General features: G+C 41.4%; 1 pseudogene; it reads right to left on the minus strand.

Annotated features, from left to right (window-relative positions):
* Positions 1-5,151: 5,151 nt before the first annotated feature.
* LOC143142723 (U1 spliceosomal RNA) lies at positions 5,152-5,274 on the minus strand (annotated as a pseudogene).
* Between the last annotated feature and the right edge of the window lie 13,896 nt (positions 5,275-19,170).

The following is a 19,170-nucleotide window of genomic DNA, read 5'->3' on the forward strand; positions in this document are numbered from 1 at the left end:
ACCTTTTCTTTTCACAAAATGATCAGGGGAGAGCGCGAACGCAGTCCCCCACTACCAGAAATTATGCAGTCGAGATTCCCACATTTGGGGAATTCGCAGAGGTGATGTCTACCGTAGTGCTAAGTCCACGTTCTACAGTAGACAGTTTGGTTCTCGGATTGGCCCAGAGTCTAGCTTCACTGTAGACTCTGAGCCAATCAGAGAGCCAAACTGTCTACGATCGCGGCGGCCAACGTAGACTACCAGTTAAAGTAAAGGGGCCTGACTCAAGTTCGCGGGCTACGCTTTTGGCTCGTCATTGGCCCAGAGTCTACGTTCATCGTAGACTTGGAACATACCAGAGAGCAGAACTCATCTTTGGCGGTCGTTAACGTTAGTTAATAGTCAGCCTCCGATTGCGCCAGAGTCTACGTTTATATCCAATCCGATAGCGAGACTGTCTATAAAAACATTTCAGGCAGGTGCACATACCCTTTCATCTACCCGACGAGAACCCAAGCAAAATTCTACAAACACATACCGCAAGGTAATGACTATTATTAAGCTAATTCCTTCTAAATTAATGTTTAAGTACAGGAATGATAACTTAATTTGAAAGAAAGGTTAGCCTACCTGCATGCATCCATCCAATGTAGCTTAACGTTAACGTTAGCATCCTGCATCTTCTCAGCATAGCATTTATAACTCTGCTATTACATGCTCCATATGCTCAGTTAAGGGTTTAATTTTTTAAGCATATTTATGTAGGTATTAATTTTTTCTATAGTGTTTTCGTTGTAATTCGGTTTTATGCTTACCTTGGTGAAGTACACCAATTTCAAAGCCAATTTCATTAACGTTAGCGCGGGAAAGCCATAGTTGGGGGGAGGGGGGAGGGGAAAAAAAAGTAAAACTAAATAGAAATGATAAAAATGGACATTTAAGCACACTACGAATGGGGTGTGTATAAAATTGTGCAAAAGTGAACGTAATGGTATAATTTAGGATGATATATTTCCTTGATATTTCCTTAGTTAGAGAACAGTGCAGCTGCCGCTTGCTCAGGCTGCGCGGGAACTTGAGTAGAGAGATGCTCTCAGTAGGGAGAATGAGAGAGCGCACTGGTTATATGTTGACTAACGTAAAGTTATAATGACGAGTAAAGCAAATACATGATTTTAATGTTTTAATGTTAATTGACTGTTACCAAGTGATTAGTAAAGCATAATGACGAGTAAAGCATAATGGTTTTAATGCTAATTGACTGTTACCAATGTCAGATATGGATCCACTGCTGCCAGTGTTAGAGATACTGGACACTAGCGTGCCAGTAGAGAGGCAACAGTGCATGCTACGGGCCTCAAAAGAGGCCAAGGCTGCGCAGGGCAAAAGCCTGAGTGTTAACAAGCTGCTGCGGGAGCCAAAGACGGCCTACAGAGAAGGTAACATCATGGCATAATGACAACCTAATGCAGAGCTTTTGCTGGCTTGTTCAGTAAGGTAATAAAATGTTTTTTTTTTTTTTTTGTCTCCAGCAAAAAAACGCTGTCACATTGACAACCCTACGGAGGCCCAGTACCTGGGACAACTGGTCCTGACATTCGGCTGGTACTTTGGGAGGAGCTTCAAGTGGTTGATCGAGAATGATGTTGGCTACATCAAATAGTAAGTACATTGCAGAAAACATTAAAGAAAACCAAACAGCATACAGTTGTCCGTTTCTTAAACTAACCATGACGTGTGTGTGTGTGTGTTTCAGTGTTCTTGACCGCCACTTGGAGGAGACCCAGGACCCAAAGAGAAAAACTCCCATCAATGACGGGTGGCTGAAGGACAGCCTGATGAGCTATGTGACGCTGTTCCCCCCCGTCTCTTGTCACCTTGAGGTCAACGTGGATCGGGCCATTTACGGCCAGGGGCAGTTCAAGTCCTTCACCTTCTTTGAAATGTGGAGCTGGTACAGCCTGCATAAACGCCACCAGGCTGACCCACAAGCTGGGAGTGAACAAGAAAGAAAGAAGGCGCGGGATGCTCATGCCGCTGTGAAGCAGTGGCTGCTTAAAAAGGAGGGTGACATCACCACCAAGTCCCTCAAGCGCTTCCGGGTGTACATTTTGGAGAAAGAGGTATGCTTGTTGAGTTGTCCTAATTCTCCTAATAATACTGTAACATCTGATGCATAACAGAAAACATAAAGCTGATACCTACCTGTATTTCACAGAAGTCTCAGTCGGGCGCCGCTCGTCCTGCTGCCACTCCGTCGTCTGCTGCTGCTGCTGCTGCTGCTGCCACTCCATCTGCTCCTCCTACAGCCACTCCATCTGCTCCTCCTACAGCCACTCCGTCTGCTGCTGCACCTGCTGTCGCTGCTCCATCTTGCGCGTCGTGGTGTGATGATGATGACCTCATGCTGGATGCCCTCGTCACCTTTGAGAGTAGTCAAGGGAAGCCAGCTGACGAGCTGTCCACCAGCCAGCCACAGCCTGCTCCTCCTGCCGCTGCTCCTCCTGCCGCTGCCGCTGCTCCTCCTGCGTCTCCGGGGCCTCCACTCCTCGCTGAATCTGGGAAGCGGGCCAAGAAGTCTGCCAAGAGTCAGACACAGCAGCCTGCTCCTCCTGCTGCCGCTGCTCCTCCTGCGTCTCCTAAGCCTCCACTCCTCACTGAGAAGCGGGCCAAGAAGTCTGCCCTGATCCAGCGGGTGAAGATGGCCAGGAGGTACGCGCCGGCCCAGCAGGACATCAGCGCGCAGCACAATCGCCTCATGTACGTGCTGGTCAAGCTGCTTTGGTTGAGTGCCCCCCAGTCCTCTCGAACCGGCCCGGAAAAGGCCAGCATCCTCAAGGCCTATGAACTCATACAGCACAGGGTGTTGGTGGACGACCCGGTGCTGTCCAAGGCGGGCATCCCTCTCCCCAAGATCAACGTCAAAACGGTCAGGGACTTTATCCGACAGCAAGAGAGGCTGGTCAACTTTCACGCCACCAGGCAACCTTCGGTGATCTCAAAGACCACCTCCGTATCGTCCACAGAGCTTCCTCCAGCGCCACGGCAACCCGACGTCCTCCCTCCGCCCGACTACCCGGTGATGGAGTACGTACCAACGGCCAGCACGGCCGGCACCAAGAAGCTGAGGGGACGGGCTGACATGGCGGCGCCGTCGCAGCTTCCTCCTCCTCAGCCACTGCTTCCTCCTCCTCAGCCACTGCCTCTTGTGCGGCCGCTGCAGAGACCCCCCGCCGCCTTCAGCATCACCGGGTCTGTGCCCACCCCCACGCAGTCTGTGGCGGGCCCCTCCTCCACACAGACCGCGCCGACTGCTGCGCCCTTGGCTCGGCTTGTGCCCATCCTGCCTGCCCCTGCTCTCGCTGGGCCTTCCTCCAGCCAGACCCACGCTGCTCCAGCTTCCTGGTCCAGGTCGACCCATTATAAAAGGAAGCTGGTGGCAGACCAGCCCACCCAAGTTGGGGCAAAGCTTTTCAGGGTCCAGCACATCCCCAATTGCAAGGTGTGTGGCCAGCCTATACAGGGACATAAAAAATACAAAAAGAAAACGTATTGCCCTGTGAAAGACATGTCACCCTCCAAGGGCCTGGACAACAGGATCTACAGAAACTTTGCCCACTTTGTCGCCGTCATAGATGGCTTGGAGGACTGACACTGTACAAATTGTAAATAATTTTTTACCTGTAATCTGTGTTACAAGTGCCCGTTATCATGGCACGTTTTTCTCTGTTGTGCACCGTTCTATTTTATGCACTTTCTAATTTGTTATCTATGTTCTGGTCTTACAAAAGCCCGTTGCCTTGGCACTTTTCGCTGTGCTTTGCAGTGTTTTGACTGTACAAACTGTACAATAGTTTCTGACTTGTTATCTATGTTCTGGTCTTACAAATGCCCGTTACCTTGGCACCGTTCGCTGTGTTTTGCAGTGTTCTCCTATTTTATGCACTTTCTGACTTGTGTTTTGCAGTGTTCTCCTATTATGCACTTTCTAACTTGTTATCTATGTTCTGGTCTTACAAAAGCCCGTTGCCTTGGCACTTTTCGCTGTGTTTTGCAGTGTTCTCCTATTTTATGCACTTTCTGACTTGTGTTTTGCAGTGTTCTCCTATTATGCACTTTCTAACTTGTTATCTATGTTCTGGTCTTACAAAAGCCTGTTGCCTTGGCACCTTTCGCTGTGCTTTGCAGTGTTTTGACTGTACAAACTGTAAAATAGTTTTTGACTTGTTATCCATGTTCTGGTCTTACAAATGACTGTTGTCTTGGCACCGTTTGCTGAGTTTTGCAGTGTTCTCCTATTTTATGCACTTTCTGACTTGTTATCTGTTTGCTGGTCTTACTGAATAAAAATGGTAAATCAGTAACAATGCCTTGTTGAGTGTCTACATTTATTTTACACACACACTAGAACTAGGTTTCTAAAGGGTCAAAATCTTAAATCTAAATTAGTTTAAAGCCTTAAAAGTCTTTAATTGTGCACTAGGTCAAAATACATTTAGTGTCTGTCATTTCAGGTTTTTAAAGAAGAAATAAAGTTGGTATTTGTTGTCTATACCAAAAAGCGTATGCTTAAAATTTCAATCACAATGGTCATAAAAGGTCTTCAAAAGTCTTACATTTAACTTCTTTAAACTAAACACTTTCTTTCTTTAAATTTAAACACTTTTCATAATAGTTGAAAGCATAAAGGACATAGGGTGGGGGAAAAAAACTCATCTCACACAAGCTGGCATTTGTGATAAATCCAATACTTTATTGAAAGAAAGGGAGCAAGCTAACTACAATTTTTTTTTTTACTAAAAAACTTTTCAATATCTTGGGACTTGTGTACAACAAAGGTGAATAAAAGGCATTAAAATGAATGCGGGGGGGCTTATGCTTGGTGAAACTGTGTGATTGTGTTATAATCTAGCTATAAAAATCCCATTTGCAACAGCACCTTTTCAGGTGATGTTCAGTAAAACACACGGGATTCACCTTCCAGCGCTGACACAAGTTTGTTTGTTTTGGATGATGTCAGAGCCACGTGTAGCGCTCCCTGCAGGATTCCTCCTACTTCCTGGTCCAGCAAACCTGGGGGAAGGCATAAGATAATCATATGCTAATCAGGATTTTGACACAAGCATCGATCTGACATCTGTAGACTCTCTGCCAATTACCTGTCTAATCAATTGCACTTCAGTCCTGCGCACCCCCATTCGCAGGGGTCAGCACAACCGGAGTGCAATGGCTGAGCCTCGCCCTGGGTGAACCACCTTCTTGATCATGGTATCTCCCCTGCCAGGTAAGTATGAGTTGCTACTGGCAAACAAGGGTACTAGACCAAGTGCCATACATTCCATAAAGACGGTAATCTAATGCTTGCTTTCCGTGAAACCCCTAAATCAATAATACATTCACAGACACGTAACAGAGGTTAACCATTCCATATTGAAATATTGTTGTGCTTGAAATGAGACATAACGCAGACGCCAAATTCTATCTACCATGATGCCCCAGCATTCATGACCTAAGAAACAAAAGCAACCCATGTGATCATCCAAGGCAACATAATCCTAAAGACACTCCAAAACTACTAAGTGGGGTATCAATACTTCTGTATTAGCACAATCAAGGCAACCCACCACTAGCGTACTGCCCGATCATATTATCTTAGCATGTTATTAAACTATTATCCTGCATTCAAATGTTGTAAGGATCAGATAGCTGTCAAGTTAGCAACTGCATAGCCTATTGTTTGCACTCGGGACATCCAGTAACATGAATAGATGAGCCTGTGAGAGGCCATAACAATTCCAATGATCATATGAATAAAAACGTTCAACTTATGTAACTTGTTAATAAACACAAGCCTTTTTGTAGATTTAAAATAGGACTTTTGAGTTTTTGAATTACTACAACCGGAAATGCTTGTGTTTGGTGTATCTCTTAAACCTTCCGACGAACCCACGCATCCAATTTCGCCCGCCCGTTCTACTGTCAAAGGTTCCGCAACAGAATTTAAGACCTGCACACACCAATCTAATATCTTCCAAAAAAACCACTACTGTTTTACAAATAAACTACAGCAGTAGCCTACAATACATACTGTATGACATGGGAGTTTATACAACGTTTTTACACGCAGACATATTCTAAAAGAGTGTGCAAGGCTTCTAATCAATTGCTTCTATTCTATGCCGGACTTATGTGGAAAGGTAACTCGTCCATCCTAATCCATGATCGAGTTAGATCCACTTGTCAGGCCTATTAGCCAGTTATAAAGTTGCGGTTTATTCCACAAAAAAGTTACCGCTCTTGCTGTCTACGTTCACGCAGTCGAGGAAAACTGCACCATACAGCCAGCAGGGGGCATGGGTGGCATTTCCAAATCCGCCACGACATGTGACAGAATGTATAACCTTTCCCTAGGTCGGCAGGGCTTACTGTTTAAAATGTTTATAAAGCCATATGCTAATGACGAACATATTTCTTTGTACCGTGTAACCTTAAAACTGAACTGAAAGACTGACATAACAAAACTAGACAAAGGGAACTGGTAAATCGGGGTCGTTTCATACTGCCCATCAACCCTATAATCGAGCCTGTTTAGGCCATCTCACTCTTCCATGAACACTATCCTGCACTGCTCCAACCTAATTGCAACTCTCCTTGCTGAGGAAATCCAAGGGACTGTTAGGCCAAGAGACTGAGGCCAATGTTAGGCCAATGTCTTGCTCAAATTGCCCCACGAAGCCTCCACCACCATCAAAGAATTAGACAGTTTTTGATAAGTAGGGGACAATCACAATACAATTGTCAAAAAAATGAAAGAAAGGACCTAAGCCATTTAACCGATATGCGCTCTTTCTGCTTAGGCTAGTTAGGCTACCCGCCTCGCTTGAAGCACTATGTCGGGACCGTCCAAGATCCCACCACCAACCGCGTGCACACACACACACAAATTACTGACGAAATTAACAGTCAATAAAATTACAAAAGACTTGCCAATCAATAAAGAAACAGTTCTTACCTTTTCCTTCATGCGCCCTAACATCTGCTTGTGTGTGTGTGTGTGTGTGTGAAATCCAACTGTGGCAAGAGTCAGACAGTCACGCTCAGCCTGCAGAGTCGTCTGGATGAAACATTGGGCTAAATCGAAAGTCTGTTGCAATTTAAGAACTATATCACTGGGGGAAAAACTCTAGGCCTAAGAAAACATATAGTCTACTGTTGGTTGTGTAAATAGTAGGTTTTCTTGCAATGCCCTATTCAACATAGGCCTATACCCTCAGTAGCCTAGCTGCATGCATTACGCATGTACTCTATCTGGCCGTCACGTGATTATAGTATAGGCCACTTACCTAGCTAATGTAAGCCTTACACAAATAGTAAATGTTGCAAATGTATACTATTTCATCTCTATAAGGAAACCGTGCTATGTATAAGGCTAGGTTACAACTTTTTAATCAGCCCCTTAACTGACTCGTATGGACGGGCAAGGCCTATGACCTGTTAAGGTCACACTTCGCCATTTCCGTTAGGCTCATATTAAGTTGGGAGACTATAGGGTTAGGCTACATGCCACATATTTATATTATAGGCCTTCCTGCTTCCTGCTGACACAATGAGTCAGAAGCTCAACGCTGTCTGAAGAAATGTTAGCCGCACAGTCAAGATGGGAGAAAGTCACGTTCGCCTTCAACAATAGCCGATCCCAATCAAGTCGAATAAACTATTTTAGTCATTTGAACAATGGAGTGTGTTAGCGCATATAAGACTTTAATGTTCTGGTGAAGTCTAAAGTGCCTAAACGCGTACTTTTATAGCCAAGTGGATTAAAGGCCTTTTAAACACCTTCGTCAGCGCCAGATTGTGCCCTGAAACTACATTCTTCGCAACTCTAGGCTAACGTTAACCTACGAATGTTGTGCAGAGTCAAAACCTTCCTCTTCAATTAGAAGGCTACCCTACTTGGGCAGAGGCGACCTATTCGGATGAGAATTCAAGAAATAAAGCACTCACCTGTTCAGGTAAACTGAGGAGTCCCATCTCCAAGGAAACAGCAATTGGTAGACTGGCAACTCGGATGAAACAGCATCAACCGCCGGATTGTCCATTCGTCTGTCGTCTTCTTGAGACCGGACCAGCTCAAATGCAAACGATATGTAACTGTACGAAAGCTCATCTAGCCTATAAGCTGTATGCGACACTGGTAGGCAAAGCACAGCTAACCCAGTGTAATAACAAGTCGGACTCAAAAGGTGCGCTAAAGTAAACTTGCAGGCTCGTTCCATTCTCTGACCTTTTCTTTGCTAACTTGTTTGATTCAACGATGGAGCGACGATCAATCGTGTCAGTCCGCCGAGTAGACCACATGGGCCAATCAGGCACGTCTCCAAAAACAAACGGCACCTCGACATTTTACTTTGACATTTTAGGCATAAAAGAACTGAATTTCAACTTGAATTTCAGGCAAAGTTTACTTTAACAAATTACTATTCATTCCACCTATTTCTGTGTTGCTACACAATATAACGAAAAAACGCAAACGTAGGCCTAGATAGTTATTTCTATACTAAAGTATACTTCTATGATATTCCTCTAGTTTTCCTACAGTAGGCCTATACACTCCTATATGGGAGAAGAAAATGCCGTCCTTCCAAAAGGGTAATGAAATTGGCATTTTTATGGACAAATCGCCTTTACAGCTGAATACAGGGAAATTCCCAAGGGCTATCCTCTATTCTTATTGAGTAGCCTAACCAAGGAACAGCAAAGGGGAAAAAAAAGAAAAAAACTTTAACCAACAAAACCAGGTTCACCAAGATTCTGGCCTTTGGCTCCCGGACTTTGATAAGCATAGCATATTGTCATGGTTATAGGTAGTAGGCCTATATTTAACTGAGTGATGAAATTTTGGCTTATTTGAGAAAAAAGAGAAAATTCTTTTCTCTCAAAAATATTGTTAACTTATTCTGACTACCATGAGGCTCCATGACTTTATCAACACAAATTTTGATCATTTTCATAACAATTTGAGTGTTTTATTTAACTTTACTACACCCATGTGTATTCCCAGTCAAAAATGACCGGCCATTAGAAATGAATGGGTGAGAAAATGGTCAGTGTATAAAATTGAGTCCAGACACATATTGATCAGATGGACTGTACGTGTGCTTCTGTACATTAAGACACACACACACACACCTCACTCCCCCTCTTTGCTTCTATGCCAGCCCCCACTGGAACCTTTCACCAATAGAATCTTCCCCTTTCTGACTTGCATGAGCAGGCCATAAATAGCAAATGGAAGTTCAAAACTGGTTATATACAATAGAGCATACATTGATACAAAGGTCTATCACAACATTAGATGATGATATAAGTGTTACTATGGATTTATAACAAGTTATAATGCAGCGGTCATTTTTGACCGGGAACACAAAACTAGTGAACAGAAAATGAACACAACAGGATTGAAATACTCTAAATACAATCCCTCAAAGTATTTTGTTACAAACTACATTTGATTTACAATCCTGCAAAATACAAATGACAAAATACACCAAAGTAATTTAATACGTATTTCAAATACATCTAATTAAAACACTGTGTGTGTGTGTGTGTGGAGCATTAATTCCCCTATCAAGTGCATTGCATGATATGCAGTTTGTTATGTTTATGTTTGGGCTGCAGAGTCAGTCAGTCTCAGAAGCAAAATTATTGGAAAGATCAGTTAGTTGACTAAGTGGACAAGTGTAGTTAATAAGACCATCAGCTAATAGTGATGTAATGAAAACATTCCATACTGGTATGTTCAACCATTAGGGATGAAGAGAGCAGCTCTTAATGGAACTAACAGTCCAGATTGAATTGGTGGATGTGTTTCCTTTAGAGATACAATTTGATGGCTTTAAAGAGATCCACTTCGAAGAGAACCACACATCATACCAGTAATTAGTCCTCAAACTGTATATCTTTTTTTTTCTGTTTTGTTTGGAGATGGAGAAAATGGTAACATGGCAACAGGCTCAAATGGGCCAGTAAAACAAAGCACAACCTCCCTGCATGGATCTCTTGTCTCTGATTGGTGGGTGGGTGCCTCCTGCATGGATCTCTTGTCTCTGATTGGTGGGTGGGTTCCTCCTGTTTTACAAAACAAAAACTGCAGCCCGAGCGCACCAAACGTGGCTTCTATAGGCAGGGCAGAGAACCTGCACTGCAGCTGTAGAACCATACAGGGCATAGAACCTGCACTGCAGCTGTATAACCATACAGGGCAGAGAACCTGCAGTGCAGCTGTAGAACCATACAGGGCATAGAACCTGCACTGCAGCTGTAGAACCATACAGAACCATACAGGGCATAGAACCTGCACTGCAGCTGTAGAACCATACAGGGCAGAGAACCTGCACTGCAGCTGTAGAACCATACAGGGCAGAGAACATGCACTGCAGCTGTAGAACCATACAAAATCAACAATTTGCAGCAGTGTGTTGGAACACTAATGACCAGGTAATGCTTAATTTAGGACCTTGACATAATCGGTCAGATGTCTACAGCTGTTGACCATAAGACGATTTTTATCAATGCCTTGAATTGCTTTATGTTTAAGTTTGCAGAATAGGCTTGTAATGATGCATAACATGATAAGCTAGGGAGCAAAGAGTTAACTTGTTACCCAGCGGCAAGATATGAAAGATATGAAATGTCACTGTGAAGCTATCTTATGCCAAGTCTATCAGTAAGTTAATGTGGCACAAAATAAACTATAGCCTAGTCTCGAGTCAGGTTGGTGAAGCATCTTGGCAGTAGTAGGCTATAGTGCTATAGACTAAACAGCGTTTGAATGACATGAATCTTCTTTTTTTTACACTACATAAGCCTTCATACTGCTGTTGATAGAAATGGGATTCATGGTCACTAGCTACTGCAGGATACCATCTTAAACACTGAAACATTAAACCCTTTGCAAATGTCTGTGTAACTGAGTTTACCGGACAGGCTCTGGGTTAGCACTATCAAGTAAATTCTGTAATATCTCTCACTAGATTCATTCAGGGTTATCTTAAGGTTCGTACAGGAGGACTGCAGTAATGCTCAATTACTAAGTCTTGCACCCAAACCCACAATAACAACAGCAGACCAATCAGATTATGTATCAAAAGATAAGCTTGTATTAACAGGAGGAATCATCACATTAAATCGGAATGTATCAAGAAAATTATATAAAAGAAAATTGAATATGTATATTCTGTATATTGAATGTAGACACTGGACCTAATTTCCAATTGTGTTTGTAATTACCAAAAATGTGTGGTGTATAATATGAAATACCAAGGCAGATCTTAAAATACCAGTGAAACGTGTGGTGTATAATATGAAATATTAAGGCAGATCTGGAAGTACCACTAATGGAACGTGTGGTGAGTAATATGAAATATCAAGGCAGATCATAAGGTTCAGCCTTAGCTTGTAGAACATGTAGTGAACCACATGAAATCACACATGAAATATTAGACAATACAAATCAAACTATGTTGGATCCAACAACCCCCAAAAGAAAATGTAAATGTCTCTAAGTTTGAGATCTCATAAAAAAATTGAATCAAGAGCTCGAGCTGAGATTAATGAAAAAAGGAGGAAAAGTTGTGCGTGTTTCAGTAGTTCTGATCAGTATGTCCCGTCCTACCACGCTCCTGGGCAAGATCAGTCCGTGGGAAGGCGTCCTACTCTCGAGGGGAACTTCTCAGTCCATGGAACACAAGCGAATACAGTGGGGGGGATGACGCTTCGAATCCTCACCAATGCATGCACGGCACTCAGGTATAGCGCGGGAATGATGCCAAAAACCTCCCTTCCTACCAACCGGTGAATCCATCAAACGTCATGTCAAATGCCTACCAGCACGTTCATTGCTTTATCATGCAACAACAAATGTGTAGCTATACCTCTCCGGAGGTTTTGTTTTTGGTGCATTTTGTCTGTTTGTCTAAAATCTAAGACAGTTTTAAATTATGTTTAGTTTCACATTGCAAGTAACGCTTAACATGACCAATAGGGCTACAAATTGTGGTTAACTAGTGTCGATAGCATATTGCGAGTAGTTGTGAACCATAGGAACTTTAATCGTAGCCTATAGCCAAATTGAAATAAATGCGAATTTATGATAAGCCTGTCAGTTCGACTGGCGACCCACAGTTGGATAAGCAGGTTCCCCCGAGCAGTCTGCATTGCTACACTGAGGGCTTCTCTGTCTGCTGATGTTTTGCTCAAAGGTCCAGGCGGTCCACATATCCTTCATGCCATTTCAGCTGAAAACATTTTTTATTTGTTAGCCTACTTAATAAACGTATCTTTATTAGTGTCAAAATTACAGTATTTAGGCTATGTTAATCTCAAGCCACTCTAAGAAATGGCCGTAGGTCTACTTTTACAGCACAGCAAAATCTATTCAGATTGCAGTCCGAGGGATATTGTCCATAAAACGTTGTTAAACTTAGCCTATAGGCTAGGATACATAATCACATATTTGGAGATGATTTGAAGTGGGCTCATATGCTTTCATAACGTATTGATGTAAGAAAGAGAAAGTGTGGTAAGGCCAGCCTATGACATTTCTCATATCTCGCAGATAATTGGTTATAGTCCTGTTTTGCAGATGGTTATTACACATAATAGTTTAAGCAACAATAGCAATAGCTTGTCAATAACGACACAAATAGACTAATGAATGTTCATTTAACGAAATTTCAACATTGTACAGTTTACATGTATTCATGTTCCAACACAAGCCTACATGTATCCATCATGTTCCAACAGAATAAGTACATGTTGCACCAATTCTGGGCACATGTTGGATACGTGTAGGTTCATGTAGGTATATGTAGGCTGCTTATAAAGAGGCAATTATTCTGATACATGTAAGTAAGGCGGGTGGTATGACGTTCGATTGGTCGATAGGTTGGTTGATCAGATGGACGGTCGGAAGGTTTTAGGCACGATTCCCGCGCCATACTCAGGGGGTGAAAAAAAAACAGCCTGCACACACGCACACAGCGATTAGCAAAACTACATTCTGGAACTACGCTGTTCATCAACATTTGGGATAAATAATTCATTCTCCATGTCGTTACATCTTAATATGAACATACAGCAAGTGTTTATATCAAAAGACACAAGTATTACTTTTCTTCAGGGGGAAAATGCGGATCTGTAAAAATATTTTGTACACGTGTGGAAAAAATATGTACCTGCACAAATACTTTGTACGTGTGTGAATCTCCTACGCGATGCTTTCCTGCGCAACACTGAAAGTACGAGTGTGAAACTGAGATACATGCTTACGGACTTTTGACCCTAATTTTACGGCCTTTCTGAAGAGCCAATCAACACATTGCTTACTGCCAACCAATCAGCGTTTCCCACCGACCACCTAGATTTTGGTGCTAAACAGATTGGCTTCATATCGAAGAGTATACTCAGAGCCCGTCTATAATGTCTTATTAGAAATTCTCTGGTATACTCTTTGATTGGGGTTGCAAAATTATAACTTAATTAAGAGTGACGTGGTAGCTCAATTTATACTGTGATCGCAAAAAGGGTTGAAGCGGAGCCGTAATGTTAACGTTAGCTATCCCATCCGCTTTTTAGACTGTAACGTTATAGGTTAGCTTCTAGCTAGCAGTAATGTTGACGAAATAGTTTAATTATTCATTCCATTTCCGAAAGGGTGATTCAGTGGTGTCATTCATGATTAAAAACAGTAATACTGTACACACATTTATGTTTATCTGCTATTATTATTTGATATGAGAACACGTTTATTTTTTCACCCTTTGCAAGCCTATAATAATAGCCTAGTGGACGGCAAAAAGACGAATCAAAGGAATGGGTTGTAATGGGACATCCACAGCTAGGAGATTATAGTGAGTGAGATAGTAATGCCCTTCCAGGACTGTTGGTTTGTTGTTTGGAATACAACATCCCATTTTCTTACATAGTTTTGTTTTCTTTGTGTTTGGGGAGTATTTTAACCACACGGTTATCTCGTCAGTTTATGAAGCACAGCAGCGGTTGCTATAGCAACCATAGACTGAACAGTACAGTAGACTACCAAGCAAGCAAGCGCTTAGGCAAAGTCTATGGCAAGATCTGAATGTAAATGGATAAACCTGTTCAAGCGTTTTCTTTATTTCCTATTTCTTTCAATTATTTAACTTAAGACATGTAAGAATTAAGCCTACTTATTCGCTGGGCAACGTACAAACTGACGAGTTACATTAGCCCTAGCACTATGAGCTACGATAAACGTCAGCTAGGATAGCTATGGCAGCTATCATATTATTTCATGTTCTGGTATGATATTCTTAACGTTTTGACTATGTTACAACTGATAAAAGCATGACAAATAAAGTAACCAAATCGCTTTGCAAAATTTTAGTCCAGAAATACTTATGGGTGTTCATTTACAGTAATGTTACGACCTATCTGCCCTTGTTGTTACCACCAGTTTTAATAACTAATCTAGATCTGTGGGTTAGCGGCAAAATCTGGGTGGTCGGTGGGGAACGCTGATTGGTTGGCAATAAGCAATGTGTTGATTGGCTCTTCAGAAAGGCCGTAAAATTAGGGTCAAAAGTCCGTAAGCATGTATCTCAGTTTCACACTCGTACTTTCAGTGTTGCGCAGGAAAGCATCGCGTAGGAGATTCACACACGTACAAAGTATTTGTGCAGGTACATATTTTTTCCACACGTGTACAAAATATTTTTACAGATCCGCATTTCCCCCCCACATATGTACAAAACATTTCTACAGATACACATTTCTTTCACACAAGTACGTAATATTTCTACAGGTACATCATTTTTTCACACATGTACAAAATATTTCTACAGGTACGAAATTTCTTTTCACATGCAGAACTCCTTTTGCACAGCTGCAAAACTTTATTACACATGTGAACATCTTTTCACAAGCTCTCAATATTAAAGACCCTATTTTGACTCCATACATTTGAATGAAGAAAAGTAATACTTGTGTCTTTTGATATAAACACTTGCTGTATGTTCATATTAAGATGTAACGACATGGAGAATGAATTATTTATCCCAAATGTTGATGAACAGCGTAGTTCCAGAATGTAGTTTTGCTAATCGCTGTGCGCGTGTGTGCAGGCTGTTTTTTTTTCACCCCCTGAGTATGGCGCGGGAATCGTGCCTAAAACCTTCCGACCGTCCATCTGATCAACCAACCGATCGACCAATCGAACGTCATACCACCCGCCTTACTTACATGTATCAGAATAATTGCCTCTTTATAAGCAGCCTACATATACCTACATGAACCTACACGTATCCAACATGTGCCCAGAATTGGTGCAACATGTACTTATTCTGTTGGAACATGATGGATACATGTAGGCTTGTGTTGGAACATGAATACATGTAGGAAAACTGTACAATGTTGAAATTTCGTTAAATGAACATTCATTAGTCTATTTGTGTCGTTATTGACAAGCTATTGCTATTGTTGCTTAAACTATTATGTGTAACTAGAAAAGCATTTCCTGAAGGAAATACAGTGCATGAAAATGCAAAAAATATGATGTAAAATATCATACAGAGTAAAAACAAACTATATTGGTTGCTAGGTAGATGAGGTTTAATATAGTTGGAGTGACTGAACAGTTAAATAGGTGGATAGTTTATATGGTTAAATGATTTGCTTGGTAGATAAGGTTTAATATAGTTGGAATGATTGAACGGTTAAATAGGTGGATAATACTTAACTTAGTTAACTTAGCTAATGTTTTCATTTTTAGTAGTTATGCTAACTAGCATGTTAGCAATGCTAACTATGTTAACCATGTGACTTAGCTAACCTAGCTAATTACTTTTATCAGTTTTGCTAACTATGTTAACTAGCATGTTAACATGCTAACATGCTAACTATGCTAACCATGTGACTTAGCTAACTTAGCTAATCATTTTTAGCAGTTTTGCTAAAAATGCTAACTAGCATGCTAACATGCTAGCATGCTAACTATGCTAACCATGTGACTTAGCTAACTTAGCTAATAATTTTTAGCAGTTTTGCAAAAAATGCTAACTAACATGTTAACATGCTAGCATGCTAACTATGCTAACCATGTTACTTAGCTAATCAATTTTAGCAGTTTTGCTAAAAATGCTAACTAGCATGCTAACAAGCTAGCATGCTAACATGCTAACTATGCTAACCATGCTAACTAGCTACAGTGGGTAAGAGTCATAGTTGATGACAAGTAACAGTTACAATGGCTGAACAGTTAAAAAGTTCAGTAGTTTAAAGGGTTAAATTGTTTAATAATGAAATATTGTAGTGAGGACTTTTATTTTGAAACAGTTTTTGGCAGAGGAAGCAGTTGGACAGGATTTGTAGTCTTAATAGGGCCAGTTTGTATGCTTAAAGCCTGAGACTGGCAGTTGAGATCCAGGTGGCCCGAACACCTGCCATAGGATTCTAATTGCTTAACGGCTCTATTGTGATGTCATCAGCCCATGTTAAGTCTATGGGGAAATTTTGAACAGTTTTTAATTAATAGTTTAAAAAGTATAAAAGTTACAAAGATGAAAAATACAAAGCCCACATGTCGTAAGTAAGACCTACGCAACGCAGTTTGAATGAAGTTTCTACGTTAAACGGTTGAAGCTGCATTAAGTGCGTTAAAAGAAGAAGAAGAAGAAGCCTAGGAAGAACAGTACAGTGCATTTTCATGCACTGTAATAACCATCTGCAAAACAGGACTATAACCAATTATCTGCGAGATATGAGAAATGTCATAGGCTGGCCTTACCACACTTTCTCTTTCTTACATCAATACGTTATGAAAGCATATGAGCCCACTTCAAATCATCTCCAAATATGTGATTATGTATCCTAGCCTATAGGCTAAGTTTAACAACGTTTTATGGACAATATCCCTCGGACTGCAATCTGAATAGATTTTGCTGTGCTGTAAAAGTAGACCTACGGCCATTTCTTAGAGTGGCTTGAGATTAACATAGCCTAAATACTGTAATTTTGACACTAATAAAGATACGTTTATTAAGTAGGCTAACAAATAAAAAATGTTTTCAGCTGAAATGGCATGAAGGATATGTGGACCGCCTGGACCTTTGAGCAAAACATCAGCAGACAGAGAAGCCCTCAGTGTAGCAATGCAGACTGCTCGGGGGAACCTGCTTATCCAACTGTGGGTCGCCAGTCGAACTGACAGGCTTATCATAAATTCGCATTTATTTCAATTTGGCTATAGGCTACGATTAAAGTTCCTATGGTTCACAACTACTCGCAATATGCTATCGACACTAGTTAACCACAATTTGTAGCCCTATTGGTCATGTTAAGCGTTACTTGCAATGTGAAACTAAACATAATTTAAAACTGTCTTAGATTTTAGACAAACAGACAAAATGCACCAAAAACAAAACCTCCGGAGAGGTATAGCTACACATTTGTTGTTGCATGATAAAGCAATGAACGTGCTGGTAGGCATTTGACATGACGTTTGATGGATTCACCGGTTGGTAGGAAGGGAGGTTTTTGGCATCATTCCCGCGCTATACCTGAGTGCCGTGCATGCATTGGTGAGGATTCGAAGCGTCATCCCCCCCACTGTATTCGCTTGTGTTCCATGGACTGAGAAGTTCCCCTCGAGAGTAGGACGCCTTCCCACGGACTGATCTTGCCCAGGAGCGTGGTAGGACGGGACATACTGATCAGAACTACTGAAACACGCACAACTTTTCCTCCTTTTTTCATTAATCTCAGCTCGAGCTCTTGATTCAATTTTTTTATGAGATCTCAAACTTAGAGACATTTACATTTTCTTTTGGGGGTTGTTGGATCCAACATAGTTTGATTTGTATTGTCTAATATTTCATGTGTGATTTCATGTGGTTCACTACATGTTCTACAAGCTAAGGCTGAACCTTATGATCTGCCTTGATATTTCATATTACTCACCACACGTTCCATTAGTGGTACTTCCAGATCTGCCTTAATATTTCATATTATACACCACACGTTTCACTGGTATTTTAAGATCTGCCTTGGTATTTCATATTATACACCACACATTTTTGGTAATTACAAACACAATTGGAAATTAGGTCCAGTGTCTACATTCAATATACAGAATATACATATTCAATTTTCTTTTATATAATTTTCTTGATACATTCCGATTTAATGTGATGATTCCTCCTGTTAATACAAGCTTATCTTTTGATACATAATCTGATTGGTCTGCTGTTGTTATTGTGGGTTTGGGTGCAAGACTTAGTAATTGAGCATTACTGCAGTCCTCCTGTACGAACCTTAAGATAACCCTGAATGAATCTAGTGAGAGATATTACAGAATTTACTTGATAGTGCTAACCCAGAGCCTGTCCGGTAAACTCAGTTACACAGACATTTGCAAAGGGTTTAATGTTTCAGTGTTTAAGATGGTATCCTGCAGTAGCTAGTGACCATGAATCCCATTTCTATCAACAGCAGTATGAAGGCTTATGTAGTGTAAAAAAAAGAAGATTCATGTCATTCAAACGCTGTTTAGTCTATAGCACTATAGCCTACTACTGCCAAGATGCTTCACCAACCTGACTCGAGACTAGGCTATAGTTTATTTTGTGCCACATTAACTTACTGATAGACTTGGCATAAGATAGCTTCACAGTGACATTTCATATCTTTCATATCTTGCCGCTGGGTAACAAGTTAACTCTTTGCTCCCTAGCTTATCATGTTATGCATCATTACAAGCCTATTCTGCAAACTTAAACATAAAGCAATTCAAGGCATTGATAAAAATCGTCTTATGGTCAACAGCTGTAGACATCTGACCGATTATGTCAAGGTCCTAAATTAAGCATTACCTGGTCATTAGTGTTCCAACACACTGCTGCAAATTGTTGATTTTGTATGGTTCTACAGCTGCAGTGCATGTTCTCTGCCCTGTATGGTTCTACAGCTGCAGTGCAGGTTCTCTGCCCTGTATGGTTCTACAGCTGCAGTGCAGGTTCTATGCCCTGTATGGTTCTGTATGGTTCTACAGCTGCAGTGCAGGTTCTATGCCCTGTATGGTTCTACAGCTGCACTGCAGGTTCTCTGCCCTGTATGGTTATACAGCTGCAGTGCAGGTTCTATGCCCTGTATGGT

The sequence above is a fragment of the Alosa pseudoharengus genome, unplaced genomic scaffold (genome assembly GCF_046254945.1).
Source record: "Alosa pseudoharengus isolate Yale_2024_CS ecotype anadromous, Long Island Sound unplaced genomic scaffold, YU_APseudo_1.1 YU_APseudo_1.1_scf_24, whole genome shotgun sequence".
NCBI classification, from domain to species: Eukaryota; Metazoa; Chordata; class Actinopteri; order Clupeiformes; family Clupeidae; genus Alosa; species Alosa pseudoharengus.